Genomic DNA, 20725 nt, shown 5'->3' on the forward strand with positions numbered 1-20725 from the left:
CACTATGTGTGCATGTGTGTGAGTGATCAAGGCTTGTACAAATTTCTAAGCAAAGAAATATAAAATTACATTTTGACAATAAAGTATATATTCTTCTTTGCTTCATTTTGCCTTGAACTCATCTATGTTATCATCAAAACAAACTAATCTTGGGGTCAAGACTCCTAACAATAATAGGCCCCACTATATAGACTCAAATCCCTTTGTAACGGTTCATGAGAATTGTGAGTCCTAGAGTTCTTGCTGAATTCACTGATGCTCCTCAGAAAAGACCCACTTTTTGTAATCTCACGCAATGGTCTATTTATGAACTTGATGAGACTGTAGGCCCATGCTCCTGGTATAGTCTTAATAGTGGGCCCAACTGTGTAGACCCAAATCCCTTTGTATCGGTTCATGACACTTGCGGGTCCTACAGTTCTTGCTCCTAATATCAGCCTGAAAAATGCACGAAAACATGCAAAGTCAGGGTATCAGATAAATATAGTTAAATAGATAATTCTTTTTTACTTTATGACTCAATTCAATACCCAGCCAAATGAACGTTTAGTAGAATCGTAGCTCCTACAGCTAATCCTGCCAGCTCTCCAATCTGTAATTCATGAAATAAAAATTTAGAAGCTTTTCTGGTCTTCTACGAAACTGATTGATCAAATTTCTATTTTTTTTCATTTTGCCATTCTTGAGAGACGAAATAGATACTTATTATCACTGACTGGAAAAATCATGGTAAAATTATGTCTATCTTTTTTTCATTTATTTTTAGGTTAATTGCAGATAGACCCCCTTGTATTATTGTATTATTGCTGATGGACCCCTGTAATTCTATTGTTGCGGGTATAACTCCCTATCTGAAAATTCTTCAACTCTTTTATTTGTGGACAAAGAGGAAATTATTTTTATGACAAATAGGCTTGATGAGGGTAAAAGAGTAAAAAAAATCATTCAATTGGTCTATCTGCATCAATATAACTACAGGGTGTCTATCCGCAAATGATCCTTTGTTTTTATGGTAAAGATGTATAGTGTCAGAGTATTTCCTAATCCACGCTTGGCATTGCTTATATATCTAATTGCACCTTATTAACAGCACAATATTATATCAATCATCCTAAGTAAACTACTAATTAGAAAGGACATAATTTTATGCCTTAAATACCATGATTTTGCCAGTCCGTGATAATAAGCAATGATTCTCATCTGATTGTTCATGAATATAGGATGCATCACTAGTAAAGTAATAGAGATATATAGTGCCTAAGTGTTTCTAATCCACGCTTGGCATTGCTTATATATCTAATTGCATCTTATTAACAGCACAAGATTATATCAATCATCGTAAGTATACTAATATTTGGAAAGGACATAATTTCAGGCCTTAAATATCATGATTTTTGTCAGTCTGTGATAATAAGCAATGATGCGCTAAACATTTCCCATCTAATTGTTCATGAATATAGAGGTCACTAGAATGACAAGGATACATTGTTAAACATTTTACATGTGCAACAGTTTTTCTGCAGGATATATTGTTAGTAAAAAGAACATATCTTTCTCTATACAAACTCTTTTTAAGAATAGCTTTCTGTTTTGGAAACTAGATACATATAGCTTTCATTTAGAACTAGTTTTCTTTAATTTGGAGTTTATTTACTATCTCAAAATCTCAATTAAAGATTATACAAGTGCTACAGTTTTCTACAGAAAAATATATATTTAGTACATCTCTTAAATTTCTCAAATATAAACGAAATTTTGAATAACACTAAAAATCATGATCATGATACTATCATAAACAGCAAGAAAATATTACTAATGTAGCATTGGTTTAAGTTTCAACATCAAATAAAATAAAATAATCAGATTTTTAACATCACAAGTTAAGATTCAAACATGAAAACATATATTAAATATCTAAACTAGCTATTTACCTATAGAGATGGGTTTGGATGAAGATAATATTACCTCAAATATCGTTCTAAGTCTCTAAAATAAACAATAAGCAATCCATGAGCACAAACAACTCTTTCTCCCTTGTGTCACATCGAATATCTCATCCTCGTGTCGGTATTATGCTTCACAAATCTCTCAAAAATTCATAAGAAAAAGATCTAGTACTTTTGAGGGGAGGGGGTGGCTGCTAGGGTTCATAAATATAATAAAAAGAGGAATTTTCATGAAAAATATTGGTATTTATAGAGGCAAACCCAAAACAAACCTGTTTGATCCGAACCAGGAAATCTAGTCTCACTAGGAAAAAAATCTTCGGTATTTTGGTCATAACTTTCACGTCCGACCTTGAAATGAGGTGATATAAGATTTATTAGAAAGATCTTGAAGAGATCTACAACTTTAATCTTTTTAGTTTTTCCAGATTCCAACTGCTTCGGTGTGTAAAGTATATATACTTTTAACTGGTCGTTTTTCCCAGATTCAGGCCCGTGCACATGTGCATGATATCTCTTCTATATTCACATATATACATTGAATTAATCTCAAATCAATTCCTAGCATACTCAAACATTAATAAATATCAATTTTTCACAATGTAACACATTTATTATTACTTATTATAGAATATTCATTTTTTTGGGGTTTTACATTCTTTCCCCCTTAAAGAATTTTGTCCCCGAAATTCCGCAAACGTATCTTATAAATTAATAATATATTACCATAAATCTTCAGATATAAACATTATAATATCTAGACTTAACAATCTAGAATATGAATATTCCTACTTAACCCCTAACTAAACAGAACTAGTACGTCGGGCGAAAAATCCAAACAAGGAAACCCCCATATATATACCATATGTTCCGAATAATTAGGAGCTAAGTGCTAATACCACTATTCTAGCGTTAAGTATAGCTATGAGCATATTGATAATCATAAACATAGACAAATCATATCCAAACAATTTACTTTCTCAAATAGGTGCAAGTAAATAGGTGGAAGTCATCACGATGCATATCCTCATCGCGCCCCAAGAAACTTCCTCAGCTCCTTTCCGATTCCATTAAACTTTAACTAAATATATCACTTTGTTTCTAAGTCTCTTGTCCTCCTTAGCAAGAATACACATAGGAATTGTAATAATAGTCATATCATCAAAAATCTCGACCTCTGGCGTGTCTAACACTCGATGCTTCTCCTCGTCACGTAGATGCTTCTTAAGTATCGAAACATGAAAGATATCGTGTATACTTGACCTCGATGCTGGAAGATCTAGCCGATATGAAACGGCTCCAAAGCGCTCCACTCTCTTGAATGGAGAAATATACCTCAGGGAAAGCTTCCCCCGTCTACCAAATCGCTAAACTCCCTTCATTGGTGATATTTTTAACAATATATAGTCCCTAACCTGGAATTCTAATGGTCGTCATTTCTGATCTGCGTAACTCTTCTGACGATTCTGCGCTACAAAATGCGCTCCCGAATTATTGCTACTTTTCTATAGTCTGTCTCACTAGTTCCGGTCCAAACAATAGGTTGTCTTCTGGTTCTGCTCAGCAACTAGGCGATCTACAAGGCCTCCCGTACAACGACTCATACGATGCCATACCAATTGTCACTTGGTAACTGTTGTTATAAGCGAATTCAATCAATGGGATATGGTCCTCCCAACTGCCCTAGAAATCTATAACACAAGCCCGCAACATATCCTCCAATCTTTGGTTGACTCTCTTCATTTGTCCATCTGTCTGCAGGTGAAACCCACAAGAATACGACAACTAGCTACCGGAAGAATTCTGGAAGCTTCTCCAAAAGTGTGAAGTAAAAACTGAGCCTCGGTCTGATATAATCATCTCTGAAACTCCATGTAATCTCACTTTCTCCTGGATGAATATCCTCACATAAGTCTCCGTCGTGTAAGTCGTCTTTACTGGTATGAAATATGCTGACTTCATCAACCGATCCACTATTACCCAAATTGAATCATTCCCCTTCTTCAATCTTGGTAATCCTACAATAAAGTCCATATAAATATCTATCCACTTCCACTCCGGAACGGGTGAAGGTGATGTTCTGCCTTCACTTGCTGGCAGGTAAAGCACTTAGCCACATACTCTGCGATCTCTTTACGCATGTCGCTCCATCAAAAGTGTCTCTTCAGGTCCTTGTATATTTTTGTTGTGCCTGGATGCACTGTGTGCCAAGAACGATGCGCCTCATCAAGCAACTCCTTCTTTAGCTCCACACTAGTTGGCGTAACTAATCAGCCCTTCATCCGAAAGCCTCCATCTGTCCCAACGGTCCAATCAGCTTTAGGCTCTTTAGTAATCTCCTCCTTCTGATTTTGAATCCAATAGTCTTCTAGTTGAGCTCTGACCATCCTGTCACACCAAGATGGCTGTACCGATATAGCTCCCAAAAATACGCTGGTCCTGCTAATCTCTGACCTAAAATCAAACTGACTAAGAGTATGAAGATCTCAATACAACGAGCACCTCAAAGTTGCAATCTGACGTCGACGCTTCTTGTTCAAAACGTCTGCTACGATGTTCGCCTACCCCAGATGATACTAAATCGCGAACTCATAATCCTTAATAAACTCAACCCATCCCCATTGCCTCTGATTGAGTTCCTTCTAAGAGAATAGATATTTCAGACTCTGGTGTAGGCATCAAAAAAGGCTGATAGATATCCAAACAAAGAGAAAGTCATCCAAAGATCACAGAAGACGACCTTACACTGTCTCAAAAGAATCAAGACAGTGTCAACTGTCTCACACGTGAGACAGTATAAACTATCTCGCTATGCAAGATAGTATATACTGTCTCGCTGTGCAAGACAGTATTTACTGTCTCGCACGCGAGATAGTGTTTACTGTCTCGCACGCGAGACAGTTTTAAAATGATCAAAAGTTGTTGAAATAACTGCATGACATGTGTTCATTAACTGTCAAAGAACGTGGAAAACATCGTGGGTGAGAATCACGTGAATAACTATCAAAATAACGGAGTTTGAAACGTGAGAAGGCAGTTATAATAAAAACTGTCGGGCAGTTTGGATTTTTCAAGACAGACATTACTATCTCGGAAGCCGAGACAGCAAAGACTATCTCGCAGACACAGTTTTTTCCAAAACGCTGTATTTTCAGTTGAACTTCTCCTGGAGGCTATAAATACCCCCCTAGGACCATTATTTCCAAGGGCCAAGCATTTTTAGAGCAATTCCAAGGACAGAGAGCAGAGAGTCTTTGGGAGAATTTTAAGAGTTCATCTCCTTCCAACAATTAGGAGGTTCCTTAAGATCTAAGCTTTGACTTGATCTTGAGAAGAGTGTTCATCTTACTTCGATAAGATATTCACTAAAACTATTCTTGCTTCTAAACGAAGAAAGAAACCCCAAATCCTTCACGATTCAATCAGAATTCGTGATTCGGGGGTCCACGGGCTAACGCACCCCCGACACAGGCAAAGATCCCGCGCAAGCAGTGATCCAAACAACGATCCTGCGTTTGTTTCTAAGGAGCTTGTAATTTGATTTTTGTTGTAAAGAGTAGTTTTATAAAGTACGAAACTCACTCTTTTGTATTCATTGTAATCGATAAATAGTTATAATGAATTCTACAACAGAACCTGTTCCTGACGTAAATAAACTGGCGACCACAGTGGGAGCCAACGGTCTCGCTGCCGAGACCGTCGTGTCGCAGCCAATCATCAAGATCCCTGTTTAATCAACGGTCGAGTATGAGTTCGACCAAGCGAAGTTTGAGGAGTATTTGTCATCCTCATCTGTAAAGTCTTCCTCACCTCGCAAATGCAAGAAGATTTCATCTTCGTTGAAGTTGTCAAATGCTACGGATGAAGACTCTCGTCCGATTGTTGCTGAGGATTTTACTCGCAACACCTCTGCTCACAATGACTCTTCTCTAATTAAGGAGTCATGGAATCAAAGCCTACCGGTACTGACAAAAAATGCTCGTCAGAGACAACGTCAGCGCTGCGCTCACCAAATGTCTAAGGCCTTGGAACAAACCGACGGGGTTCGTTATCACGCAGACCTAGAGTCAAGGAGGCATCGAGTGGTTCAGTTGTCTCAATAAGCAATCACTCATATCTCTGCTAAACTAACGACGGAAGAATGGACTCTCGTCAAAAGAGTTCGTTCGACCCTCAAAGAATGTATACAAAAACGTCGTGCAAACGCTGCTCATGCCCGTGCTCTCTTACAACAAAGATGAGAAAGGAAGAAGGAAACAGTGGCCAAAGGACCACCAAAACTCTGCAAAGTTTGGATTCCAAAGTCTGGAGTTGTGCAAAATTAGCATTCGGAGCCCGTTAAGACTCCGCACCCGTAAGGAGGTGGTTCTAAACGTATGACTCTTGACATAACCTTAGATCGCTCAAAGGAAACAATAAGTTGTTCTGAGAATGCCAACAAGGCTTTACACCCCCAGAAGAAGACATGTTCGCCAAAAGACATCGTTATACCTGGGAGGTCATACCAACAGACGATAGGATTTTTTTGCAATCATACTGATGAATCGTTATGAATAAAGAGAATTATTCGAGAAATAAGCTCTTATTGTTCCTGTGCGCGACTCATTAGAGCAGCATTGTCGGAATATGACTACGCCAAATGAGAAGTCATCCCGCAAAGAGTCTCAGTGTTCTAGAGGCTTTTCACCAAAATGTCAAAGCCAAAGCCGAGACATTTTCGCAAGAAGCTTGTTGTTCAAGAGGATGAATTCCCTGAAGTCACCATCAACATGGCTGATAAAGGAAAATCTAAATGGCATTCAAATGAATCAAATCCCGACTATTCCCCGGGAGGAAAAGTCAATTTAAGAATTGCTCAACGGATGTCTCGACTCTAGTTAGGAGCCATCAGACATAGGGACTACAAGAGAATGCATGAAGGAATGTCTTTGGAGGATGAACTCTCGGACACTTGTTCTGCGATCGCTTCTGATGATACAATATCTAGCACGGGGCAAACCAAAGAAGCGTTCACAATCACTTCTGATTAGTTTGCTCAAATGCTTCAAGAAGCTCTAGTCAAGCAACGTGAAGAAATTAGAGTTGAGATGAAGATAGAGATGGAGTTAGCTATCCAACAAATGAGAGAATTGCTAGCTCAACGGCCTCAACCTCCTGAGTCCAGTCAGCGAGCTGAATCCGATCGCCACACTCAGAATATTATAGATGACAGTGATCCAGAAGTGGATAAAGTCATTATGACTGATACACCTCCCAATAACAATAATGCTGGGGGTGGTTCAACGGATCCTCCCAACAATAATATTGGGGGTGGTTCAATTACACCTCTTAATAACACTGGGGGTAGCCTAATTATTTCTGCTCAATATCACTCAAAGAGAGATGAAGATGAGGACAAGAAAATACAAGACCTTGAAAACAAAGTCAATGTATTGATGTCCACTCAAGAAGTAAAAAAGACGGGTATTCCGTATCCCTATCCAAGAGAATGGGATTCAATAGCGTACCCGGCAAAATTCAATCTGATTAACTTCACACCATTTGACGGGAAGCGCTCACCTACTCAGCACTTGATTTATTTCAAGTCTCACTTGGGCGTGATCTCTGGAAATGAGGCTTTGATGGTCCGGTCATTCGTTGGCACCCTTCGTGGGCCCACCTTCGATTGGTACCGACGTCTCAAACCGAATAGCGTCAATTGCTGGGATGACATGGAAAGTTTGTTCCTCAGCAATTTCTTTGATGATGACACCGAAGTGTCAATCGGAACTCTTCTGGATGAGAAACAAAGAGACGGAGAGTCGGTTGATAATTTTGTCAAGCGCTTTCGTAATAAGGCTATGCATTGTAGAGATCCTGTCACAGAGGAATTCATCCTGCAGACATACCACAACAATCTTTCAATCGATGTTCTGGAAGCCCTAGGGATCGTGCCTTCAACCACCTGGAAGGAGTTAAAATTACGTGGTGAACAGGCCGAACGCTTTCTTAAAAGAAAGAAAGCTGAGAGTAGCCAACCGATGACATCTGCAATCGCAGTGAACGCGACTCTCGATCCAAAGTTCCAGAAGGAGTATTCTTTCGAAGATGATGAAGTTCCAGCCATCTTAAGATACCTCCTTGCCAACGACAAGATCGAACTACCACCTATCAAAGATCAAGAGGGAGCTAAGAGGGTTACGGATACAAACTACTGTGAATACCACAGAAGGGTTCTTCATCCCACCAAGGTTTGCTTTGGACTCAAAAATAAAATCCAAGCCTTAATTGACTCCGGCATCATAACGACGAAACAAACCAAATAAAGACGGTCATAACTCCATTGGGTGCACGAGTATAAACTGTTTCCCCAGACTCCGATGAGTATACGAGTATAAACTGCTTTTCCATCTCACTCCGAAGAGTATACGAGTATAAACTGCTCCTTGATACTCCAATAGGTATATGAGTCTAAACTATTTCCTTTCTTTCACAGGAAGTTCCTGGAGAGTGCCATGCATGGTACTCTTAAGGATAACCCGATCATACAGCTAAACATAATGATAAACCCAGTTTTACATGAAAAGCTGGGGGTGGATGGTTCATGTAACGGAAGTTCCCGAAAGAATGCTATATGTAATTTTCTTAGGGATAACCCGATCATTACAAACAAAGTGTTAAACTCTAAACCCTCACGGTGATTTTCGAACACTCTTTTGCTGAGACGAGATTCGATCACTTCGTTGGATCCATCTTCCCTCACAAAACTCCCGTTGCTATTCGACGACTCACAGTCTTCCACCACAAAATCCCCACCGATCAGACTAATTAATGATGGGATCACCAAAATTCCTTTCGGTGGAATCCACCCAAACTTCCAATGCATCTGTGCACTTAACATTCTCATTATTAAATTCCAGACATAATACTTGGAATTTTAATATCTTGATCATTGAAGATTGTCGAACCCTTTCGTGTTAAGTATTTGTCACTTAACACCAGGAACTCCTTCTGAGTGACTTGTACAAGTCAACACTCTTACTGTGATTTGTACTCCCACTCCCACTGCATGCTTGGTCAAACCTTTAAATTGTTAGGACCAAAGCCAAAATCCCCTCTCGATTCTTTCCATGAACGAGAGGTCCACAAATTGAACGATCAAACCTCTAAACAGTTAGGATCGTCTCAAATTCCTATTTGGTCAAACCTTTAAACAATTAGGACCAAATCCAAAATCCTCTCTCGATTCCTTCCATGAACGAGAGGTCCACAAATTGAACGATCAAACCTTTAAACAGTTAGGATCGTCTCAAATTCCCATTTGGTCAAACCTTTAAACAGTTAGGACCAAAGACAAAATCCCCTCTCGATTCCTTCCATAAACGAGAGGTCCACAAATTGAACGATCAAACCTTTAAACAGTTAGGATCATCTCAAATTCCCATTTGGTCAAACCTTTAAACAGTTAGGACCAAAGCCAAAATTTCCTCTCGATTCCTTCCATGAACGAGAGTTTCACAAACTGAATGATCAAACTTTTAAACAGTTAGGATCGTTTCAAACTCTCATTCGGCCAAACCTTTAAACAGTTAGGACCAAAGTTGGAATTCCATCTCGATAAATGAGAAATCTATTTTTAGATTGGATAATCAATCCTTTTAACAGTTAGGGTTATCTAAATCTTCTCGATTCTCGGAGGTCTATTTTTAGATTGGATAATCAATCCTTTTAACAGTTAGGGTTATCTAAATCTTCTCGATTCTCGGAGGGGAGATCCCACTCTTAGTTTCACTCTTCAGATTCTTGAAGTAGAGATCCTACTTTGAGTTTCTTTTACAGCAGGAGATAGAATATAAAATTCTTCCTCTCTAGCATCGGGTTCATCTCTACCAACAAAAAAAAAGACTAGGAGATAGAATATAAAATTCTTCCTCTCTATCATCGGGTTTATCTCCACCAACAAAAAAGAGACCAGGAGATAGAATATAAAATTCTTCCTCTCCATTATCGGGTTCATCTCTACCAACAAAAAAGAGACCAGGATACTCCAATAGGTATATGAGTTTAAACTATTTCCTTACCCTCAACAGGAAGTTTCTAGAGAATATCACTCAGAATATTCTTAAGGATAACCTATCGGCCTCCTAACGGGTATACGAGGTTAAACTATTTCCCGAAAACTCCAAAGAATACATGAGTATAAACTGTGTTCTTATGAAGACTGATGCGATGATAAACAATCCAATATCAATTTGGCGACAAAAGCTAAATTCACAAGTCCAAATACCAGCTTCGATTCAAGATCTCAACAATGGTCAAGCGATAAATGCAGTACCGGAGGAATCTTAGCTATTCTACAAAGAACTGAATAGACTAAAGGATGAAGAGATCAAGAGTTGAAGCCATTTATGAGTCCTTCTACATGATCTACTCAACCAAGCATTGAAGGGATCGTAAGTAAGATCTATCTCATCCAAAGTGTCCCAGACTCCTCTATAAAAGAATGAGTCTGGAATACTTTGGAGGGGGTATCTGTAGGCGTCAAAAAAGGCTGATAGATATCCAAACAAAGAGAAAGTCATCCAAAGATCACAGAAGACGACCTTACACTGTCTCAAAAGAATCGAGACAGTGTCAACTGTCTCACACGCAAGACAGTATAAACTGTCTCGTAGTGCGAGACAGTAGCGAGACAGTGTTTACTGTCTCGCACGCGAGACAGTGTTTACTGTCTCGCACGCGAGATAGTTCTAAAATGATCAAAAGTTGTTGAAATAACTGCATGACACTTGTCCATTAACTGTCAAAGAACGTGGAAAACATCGTGAGCGAGAATCACGTGAATAACTGTCAAAATAACGGAGTTTGAAATGTGGGAAGGCAGTTATAATGGAAACTGTCGGGCAGTTTGGATTTTTCGAGATAGTACTTGCTGTCTCGGAAAAAACAGTATTCACAATAAGATTTTCACACCATATAGTATTCATACATATACTTTAAACAAAAATAGTTATCATAAAAAAAATATTCTCAAAATTTTGAGATATACGCATATACCATCATCACTCATATTAGGAAATCCTTAGAGGACTCTATACGTGAATCCTAAGAAACTCTAACCTAGCTCCACTACTCGACACAGGATGATCCTAAGGATACTGGAACTAGAGCTCTGATACCAACTGTGACGCCCCTGGGTTCACACAAGGCTACAGTCTGAGGTAAAACCAGAAATGTCAAACCTGCCATGCACCACACCGTGCAATAACATGTTTCACCATCACAATTACTATCTCTCTAGTAGAGTCAATAACAGGTGTAGGTACAAAGCAAGTAAGAGATAATACAAGAATCAACTGATGAAATAATAGAGATCAAATTAATATTTCATCATCTAATATACTAAAATACAAGTAAATGTTTGAAATAAATGAACTGGAGTTCTCAACAAGTCTCAAATACAAAATGTCTGACAAGAGGAAATAAGGCACACAGCCTTTACAACTTCTAGAATAAAACTCTCAAATGTCTACACAAAAGTCTACAGTGGAGCTCAAAAGAAAATATAACTAAATAGACGGCTGAAGCTAAAGTGCATCGCCATCAACCTGCGACTCTCCGGGCTCCTGGCTCGTTACCTGAAAGGGGGAGGGACAACGAGCGTCAAAGCGCTAGCAAGCAACATCACAACCAACCCTAAGGGAAAGGGCTTGTTGTATACAGAACATACAGTTATTGCATAATAGTTAAAAATCATTTATACTAACAATAGTAGGTTTTAGTACTTAGGAAGTTATAACCAAATCCTCAATCTGAAACTCTAGGGGTCTTCGCCTATTATCTGCATAGCTCTTCTGACTCTGAGCGGCTAGAATCCGCTCCCTGATCAATGCTACCTTCTCAGTAGTCTGCCTCACCATCTCCGGTCCAAGCATCAAGCTGTCCTCCGGCTCGGCCCAACATATCGGTGACCTACAAGGTCTCCCATACAATGCCTCATACAGGGCAATACCGATCGTTGCTTGATAACTATTGTTATAAGTGAACTCGACCAGTGGAATATGATCCTCCCAACTGCCCTGGAAATCAATGACACAAGCTCGCAACATGTCTTCCAACACCTGATTTACTCTCTCTGTCTGACCATCTGTCTGTGGGTGGAAAACACTGCTGAATGATAGACTGCTGCCAAAGGAGTCCTGAAAACTCCTCCAAAAGTGCAAAGTGAACACCGAACCTCGATCCGATACGATCTTGTCTGGAACTCCATGAAGTCGAACTATCTCCCGGATGAATATCCTCGCATATGCCTCGGCGGTATAAGTGGTCCTTACTGGAATGAAATGTGTCGACTTCGTCAACCGGTCCACGATCACCCAAACTGAATCATTCCCCTTCTTCGACTTCGGCAACCCTACAATAAAGTCCATAGAAATATCCGCCCACTTCCATTCTGGAATAGGCAACGGTTGAAGTGTCCCTACCGGTCTCTGATACTCTGCCTTCACCTGTTGACAAGTAAAACACTTGGCCACATACTCTGAAATCTCTCTTCGCATGCTACTCCACCAGAAATGTCTCTTCAGGTCCTTGTACATCTTGGTAGTCCCTGGATGTACTGTGTACCGAGTACGGTGCGCCTCATTAAATAACTCCCTCTTCAGTTCTGCACTGGCTGGCATAACTAATCTACCCTTCATCCGTAAACCTCCATCTGCTCCAATGGTCCAATCGACCTTAGGCTCTTTGGAAATCTCTTCCTTACGGATTTGGATCCAAGAATCTCCCAACTAAGCTCTGACAACTCTGTCACTCCAAGATGGATGCACTAACACAGCTCCTAAAAATGCACTGGTACCACCATTCTCAGGTATAAAATCAAACTGGCTAAGGGTAAGAAGATCTCTATACAATGAACACCTCAAAGCCGCAACCCGATGTCGACGCTTCCTACTCAAAGCATCTGCTACGACGTTTGCCTTCTCGGGATGATACTAAATCGCGAACTCGTAGTTCTTGATAAACTCAATCCATCTCCGCTGTCTCTGGTTGAGTTCCTTCTGAGAGAAAAGATATTTCAAACTCTGATGATCTGTGAACAACTAAAACTACACTCCATACAAATAGTGCCTCCATGACTTCAGTGCAAATACCACTGCTGCTAACTCTAAGTCATGAGTAGGATAGTTCTGCTCATGCACTCTCAGCTACCGTGAGATGTAAGCTACTACTCTCTGAGTCTGCATAAGAACGCCTCCTAATCCTGCCAAAGATGCATCTGTATAGACGACGAATGTCCTGTCGCTGCTCGGAATAGTCAAAACCGGTGCTGTAGTCAACTTAGCCTTCAATGTATCAAAGGCCTCCTGGCACTCCGTGCTCCAAATAAATTGTACACCCTTCTTCGTAAGGCATGTAAGGGGTGTCGAAATCTTTGAGAAGTCCTGGATGAACTTCCTGTAATAACCTGCTAAACCCAAAAAGCTACGAATCTCCGTCACCGTCTTCGGCGGTTCCCAATCAAGCACTGCCATAACCTTAGCTGGGTCTACTGATATGCCCTCTCTGCTGATGATGTGGCCGAGAAATCTGACCTCTGAAAGCCAAAACTCGTACTTGCTGAACTTGGCGTATAACTGGTGCTCAAGTAGGGTCCGCAAAGCTAATCGGAGATGCTGCTCATGATCTGCCTCCGATCTCGAATAAATGAGGATGTCGTCGATGAAAACAATCACGAACTGATCTAAGAAGAGATGGAAAACCTGGTTCATCAAGTCCATGAATACAGCGGGTGCGTTGGTTAGTCCGAATGGCAAGACCAAGAACTCAAAAGATCCATATCGCGTGAGGAAAGCGGTCTTGGGAATATCCATCTCCCGAACCTGCAATTGATGATAACCAGAATGAAGATCGATCTTTGAGAAAAATTGCGCCCCCTGCAACTGGTCGAACAAGTCATCAATCCTAGGTAGTGGATACCTATTCCGGATTGTGACCTTGTTCAACTCCCGATAATCTATACACAATCTCATACTGCCGTCCTTCTTCTTCATGAAGAGGACAGGCGCGCCCCACGGAGAATGACTCCGACGAATAAAACCCTGAGCTAACAACTCATCCAACTGGGTCTGAAGCTCCCTCATCTTAGCTGGTGCCATGCGATAAGGTGCGCGGGATATCGGGGCTATGCCCAGCTGTAACTCAATACAAAACTTAACCTCTCTCACAGGAGGTAACCCAGGTATGTCCTGAAAGACATCCTGATAATCCGAGACAACTCTAGTCTCCAAGAAATCAGAACTCTGATCCCGTCGCATCACCTCATCGATGAACGCCAGAAACGACTCCGTAAAGCGATTGCCGTGAGAAGTGGCCACAATCATCTCGGACCCATCGGACGTTCGCAATCTGACTGTCTTCGCAAAATAGTCAATACTAATATGGTAGAACGACAACCAATCCATACTAAGGATGACATCAAATTCGGACATATGCAAAACTATCAGATCGACTATGAACTCGGACTCGTCTAAACTGATGATACACCTCCTACAAACGCTCTCCAGAAGCGATACCTCTCCTAGAGGGGTGGAAACTGATAAAGGGGTGTCTAACGAATGAGCTACGAGCTAGAGTCTATCCATGTAAGCATACGAAATGAAAGAATGTGAAGCTCCCAAATCGAAAAGAATATGGGCGGGAAAGGAATTCACGAGGAACGTACCCTCCACAACTGCACCACTGGCACCATGATCACGAGAAACTACTGCACATACTCTGCCTGGTGCTAAAGACTGCTCTACCGCTGGTGCTGGAAAATACGGGACAATCTATCCCTGGGGGGTTTCCTGGACTGTTCGAACCTGCCCCTCTGGCCTCTGCGCTGCTAGCGGTGCCTCAAGCCTGACCTGCTAACACTGACCTCGGCCCTACTGTCGCGGGTGCTGCTGGTTCGGACCCCTGCCCTGCTGAGCTCCTGCTGGTGCACTACGACCCTCTGATGCCTTGTGTCCCACCTTACAACAGTTAAAGCATACCCCCTAAAACTTAAGCTGATAATGTGCCCTCTGATCTTGTTGGGGTCCCCTCTTATGAGGGCCCTGCTGCTGCTGCTGATGTCCTGTCAAGAGCCTCTTGTTCTTCCCCTTGTCTCCAATCTATCCTGTCTTAGTCTTTCCCTCCTTGTCCTTCTGAAACATAGCTGTCTCATTCTCTTGTGAGGTGGCGGCCTCAGCTACCTCCCGAACTGAGTAGAACTTCCTCGAGACGAGGTATCGGCGAAGATTAGGGCGAATCCCTGCTAGGAACATCTGAACCTGACGCTCTCCTGTCTGCCACATCCCCGTGAAATGTAGCAACTCCATGAACTTGCTCTCAAACTCTGCAATTGACATGTCCCCCTGAGTCAAACGGGACAACTCAAATTCCTTCCCAGTCTGTGCTGCAGAAGAAACATATTGTGCATCAAAGAAGTAAACAAAATTCTCCCAAGTGAGGATCATCCACTGCTCTAATGGAAACTGGAATCGGTACCATCTCCCGGCATCCCCCTTCAGACTATATGATGCCAGTCTTTGCTTCTGAACTGAGTCTACATTGAGTATGTCTAGGACATTACTCACATCCTCCTTCCACTTGTGGGCTACAAGTGGGTCTGAAGAGCCCTGGAACTCCGGTGCTCTTATCTTTTAGTACCTCTCTACCAAGCGGATCCAAGCCTCCTGCTCCGTGGCTCTATCCGGTACCGCTGGTGGAATAGCCGCAGGTGCTACCTCTGGGTCTCTCTCTGATTGGGACGGCTGGTATCCCCTGTGGTGGAACTACTGGAGGTGGTGGTGGTGGTGGTGGTGGTGTCAGTGGTGCGATATGACTTGCCACAAGCTCCTCAATCGCTACCATCGTAGCTACGATAGGAGCCATGAGATTAATAAGGTACTGGGGAGCCTGCTGCGTCGTGCCTCAGGTGGAGCCTGCTGGGGTTCTGCCTGAACGGCTCTGCGAGTACGGGGTCTGCCACGTCCTGCCATTTCTCTCTGATCATAAGAAAATAAGAGTTCATGAGTCAAAGTAGACATATATACATACATAATGTATCATAATACGATTTTCACACTATATAGTATTCACACATATACTTTAAACAAAAATAGTTATCATAAAAAAATATTCTCAAAATTTTGGGATATACGCATATACCGTCCTTACTCATACTAACAAATCCTTAGAGGACTCTATACGTGAATCCTAAGAAACTCTAACCTAGCTCCACGACTCGACACAGGATGATCCTAAGGATACTAGAACTAGAGCTCTGATACCAACTGTGACGCCCCTGGGTTCACACAAGGCTGCAGTCCGAGGTAAAACCAGAAATGTCAAACCTGCCATGCACCACACCGTGCAATAACATGTTTCACCATCACAATTAACATCTGTTGGCCTTCTTGTTTTGATGATGTTTAACAAATAATTTATTACTAATGTTGTTTGTCTAGTGTTTGTACATTCTTATATATTGTAGACAAACAACGTTGTTGGAGGATGGATGGATTAAGCCTACACGATCATATCAAGAGGAGGTTGGCGGAATTGTGGAGTGAAGCATCGTACAATTCAAGTTAACCTGCGACTCTCCGGGCTCCTGGCTCGTTACCTGAAAGGGGGAGGGACAACGAGCATCAAAGCGCTAGCGAGTAATATCACAACCAACCCCAAGGGATAGGGCTCGTTGTATAAGAAAATACAGTTAATACATAATAATATAAAATCATTTATCCTAACAATAATAGGTTTCGGTACTTAGGAAATTACAACACGAGCGTAGGTACGTCGAGCAAAATAATCCAAACAAGGAAACCCTCATGTATATACCTTGTATCTCAAATTTTAAATACCTAAATACCAAACCCGAAGTCTAATACCCGAAACAATAAAGAAAAGAAAACAAACACATCTCTACCGATAAACATAAACATGTCAAAGTTACAATAAGTGTCATGTCCAGCCTAGGTAGCTATCACGCCCCAGCCTCATATAATATGTCGTGTTCCAAACTCAGTTAAGAAACATACTCAAGGTTTAGCAATTATCCAACATAAGACTGTAATGGATTATTGTCTAACACGAGGACTTTAATGGATTATAATCCAACACGAGGACTTTAATGGATTATAGTCCAACACGAGGACTGTGTATAAGAATCATGGAATACTAATAGTATACATATTCTATTCTTGTACATGCCTCGCTGTACAGATCTAAGCTTGTGTCAGAAAAGTCATTTTTACATGTGTAGATAAAATCATAAATACTGCAATTTAATACCCGATAAACAAGGCAACATTCTCATGTTCAACAAAAGCTCAACAGAACCCTCGATCATATATGAACACTGTATGAAAGTATAAGCACAGTAGGTGATCAAGCAGAAACACAAACAAAATAGAAAAAAAAACTTCGATGAGTCGACTCATAATCAGCTATGAGTCGACTCATGACTCATGGGTCGACTCATAAACTGACGAGTCGACTCAGCAGACATTCATATATAGCATGAGAAACGAACATTAGCATGTTAGACCTAACTTTTAACTCCTAAACATGAGTGAAAGCATTTAATCAAAATAAAAACTCATATTTGTCATTCTTAAATAAATTTCCAGATCTGGGTTTTTATCAAAAACTCATTGGTGAGGATTTCAAATCTTAAACGCATGATTTCTAGCATTCACCCTAATAAGAACATTGATTTATACTTGAAAATAAGTCTTAGGCTCAATAAAACTCATGAAAAACATTTGTAAAATATTGAAAACATGGGAGAAGGATTGGGCGAGATGTTACTCGCCTCAGATGTGATGAAGAACGATCCCCTTTGCTGCAATCCAAAAGAAGCTGCTGAAATCCCTCGAAAATCTCCCAAAATGCCCAAAAACGAACTAGGGTTTTGAATGGGAGAGGAGGCTAGGGTTTCTCTGGGGAGAACTGATGAAAAGAGGTGTTTTCGGGTGGAGGAGAATATATGTGAACGGCTAAAACCCGACCCGAAACCCAAACAAACCTGACCCACAAAACTCAGAAAACCCCCGATGAGTCGACTCATGATAGTCATGAGTCGACTCAGCAGAGACTTATGACAAAGGGAGATGATATCATGAGTCGACTCATGACAGTCATGGGTCGACTCATGAGCTGAAAACTGAGTTCTTCGACTCTGATGCATATATACATCCTCATAAGCTCAAAAATGCTAGATTTCATGCAAAACCATGTCATAAAGATATTTATCATAAATAAATATTATTTTTTTCACTAATAGTCACATATATAAATTATCAAAATCTACGGGGTCTTACATATAAGCACTTTGATTGAAAAAGATTATTGATATAACTTCAAATCCTTAATGAAGTTATTATCACCTTTACATTGAATTTCAGCGGCCATCTTCACTGTAATGAGAGTAAATACTAGAAATGTAAAATAAGTTATTTTAAAAAAAATTATAGTGAAGATGCAAGTTTTTTTCATGTATCTTCTCATTGCAGTATTTATTCCTAGAAATAGGTAAATTAAATTTTGATATTTTCCTTATTGACAAGTAAATAAATTTTTTTATAATAAATAATTAATTATTTTAAATTTTTTTCCTACTTTTTCTCGGGATAGAACTACTTTGTAGAAGATATTTTTTGTGTATATATTTCCTTTCTTTTGTTTTCTTAAAGTGACATATAATTTTCCATGTAAAAATACATGTTTATGGTAAAGTAAATTCCCATTGTAGGAATTGTTTGCCCCTGTGATTTATTTTATTGTCATTGTGAAGCATAGCCTTATAGGAAATTGTTTTCGTTGAAATTTGAAAGTGTAATTTTTATTTTCAACTGGTGATAGGGATATCCTTGGAATCATAACTTCTTAACCTACGTGATGACTTTTTGTTATTTCTTCTTTAACTACATTCTTATCAAATTCTTTGCAAACCGTTCTAGTTCCATTGTAAAGTCCATTTGATGGGTCAAGATTTCTAAGCAACATTATTAGACAATTAAACTTCAACCTTAGTTTGTGCGGCAGAATACCATAAGACATCAACTTGTTTAAAAATTATTCTTGGTAGTAGTTGTTTAGATCATCAATAGCCTTGTTAAAACTATGAAAAATAGACTCATCGCCGGGAAATTTTTCCAAAAGCTTGTCTCTAAGCTCATATACATATTCATTTTTTGTTGCAGGAGTAGCTCGTTCTTTCATATATTCAGATGGATTTGCATTTTGTTCAATTGATAGAAACACTTGGTTTAACAATTCAACATTTGATTCTCTATTTTTGTTGTCTTTAATCATAATTTTTTCGAGAGTTTAATTAGTTTATCTTTAGTTATTTTTTCTATTTCATTTTTGACTCACAGCAAGAATTTACTGAACTCTTCATTTTTTTTGTTCGCATGTTTATTTTTAAGGTTATCTTCTCCATATTCTCCAATAAATAAGATTTTACTAAGGTGGCATTAACTATTTAGCTTTTTGTTCCTCTTGGAACAATAGGTAACACCTGATGAAAATCTCCCCTACAAATGACAACTTTACAACCAAACAATTCTTCTGTACTCATTAAGTCTTGTATTGTACGATCTACAATTTCAATTGCTACTTGTTTTGCGATAGGTGCTTCATCCCAAAGAATTAATATTGTTTTTCTGATCAAATGTGCAATACCTTCCTATTTGGATATGTTGCAGATTGTTGTCCCATTAGCAGTAATATGTATCTTAAACTTCGAATGTGATGTGCATCCACCAAGTAATAAAAATGATGCTACTTCCAAAGTTACAGTTGCTATTGCTATTATTGCTTTTGATATGACATTGGCAAGTATAGTTCTGAGTAAGAATGTTTCTCTCGTCCCTCTAGGACCATCTATAAAAAAATCCCACCCTTATTCATATTAACTGTGTCCATTATTATTTCAAAAGCCTTTCTTTGATCTTCATTTAATTTATGCTTACCATCTATTTCTTCATGAGGGACTTGAACATCTATCTCATCTTGTATGATTCGTAGATTACATGATTGATCATCTATTTCATCCTCTATAAATTTAGGTAAATCAAAATCTTGTATTGTTTTCGACATGCCCTCCAGGAATTAATTAACTCTCTCTAATGTCTATGCAGTGTGTTCTATCTCTTTTGTTGTAGATTTTTGAACAAAATCTTCAGACATCGCTAGTCTATATCTCTCCCATAATATTTTGACATTTGATGGTTGATAATAAACCAGAATAGTCAAGAATAATCTTCTTAATGCGTATGACATCTGGAAATTTACAGCTTCAACCAAGCATTCCACTACATTATCATCAGATTCTAAGAGTCCCCTTTTCCATGCAGACTCCTTAAAGGTCCTCACAATCAATTCATCAACAGTGAATAAGTCCTCCCAAAAAGTTGGACCTTCAACATGATTCAAAAATAGCCTTAAATAATATCTCTCTCTCTATAAGATTTGCTGAATTTATCAGTCCAATCATGATCCTTTTTCCCCTCTCATTTAACATTTCTTTCCTGCTACCCAAATATAATGTTGAGGAAATTCCCTATACAACAACATCCTTGCTTTTTGATATGATGCACATTTTCTAAAGAATTCTGTAAGCATTGTCTTAGTTTTGTGTTCCCACGTCATAATATTTCAAAGATCTTTATTATTCCAATAATAAACATTTTGTTCATTTGAAAGATGTAACTAGAGATTAATGATAGGCGATTGCATATCATTCATCTTAAATTCAAACA

Source organism: Asparagus officinalis, chromosome 7, assembly GCF_001876935.1.
Source record: "Asparagus officinalis chromosome 7, Aspof.V1, whole genome shotgun sequence".
Taxonomy (NCBI): domain Eukaryota; kingdom Viridiplantae; phylum Streptophyta; class Magnoliopsida; order Asparagales; family Asparagaceae; genus Asparagus; species Asparagus officinalis.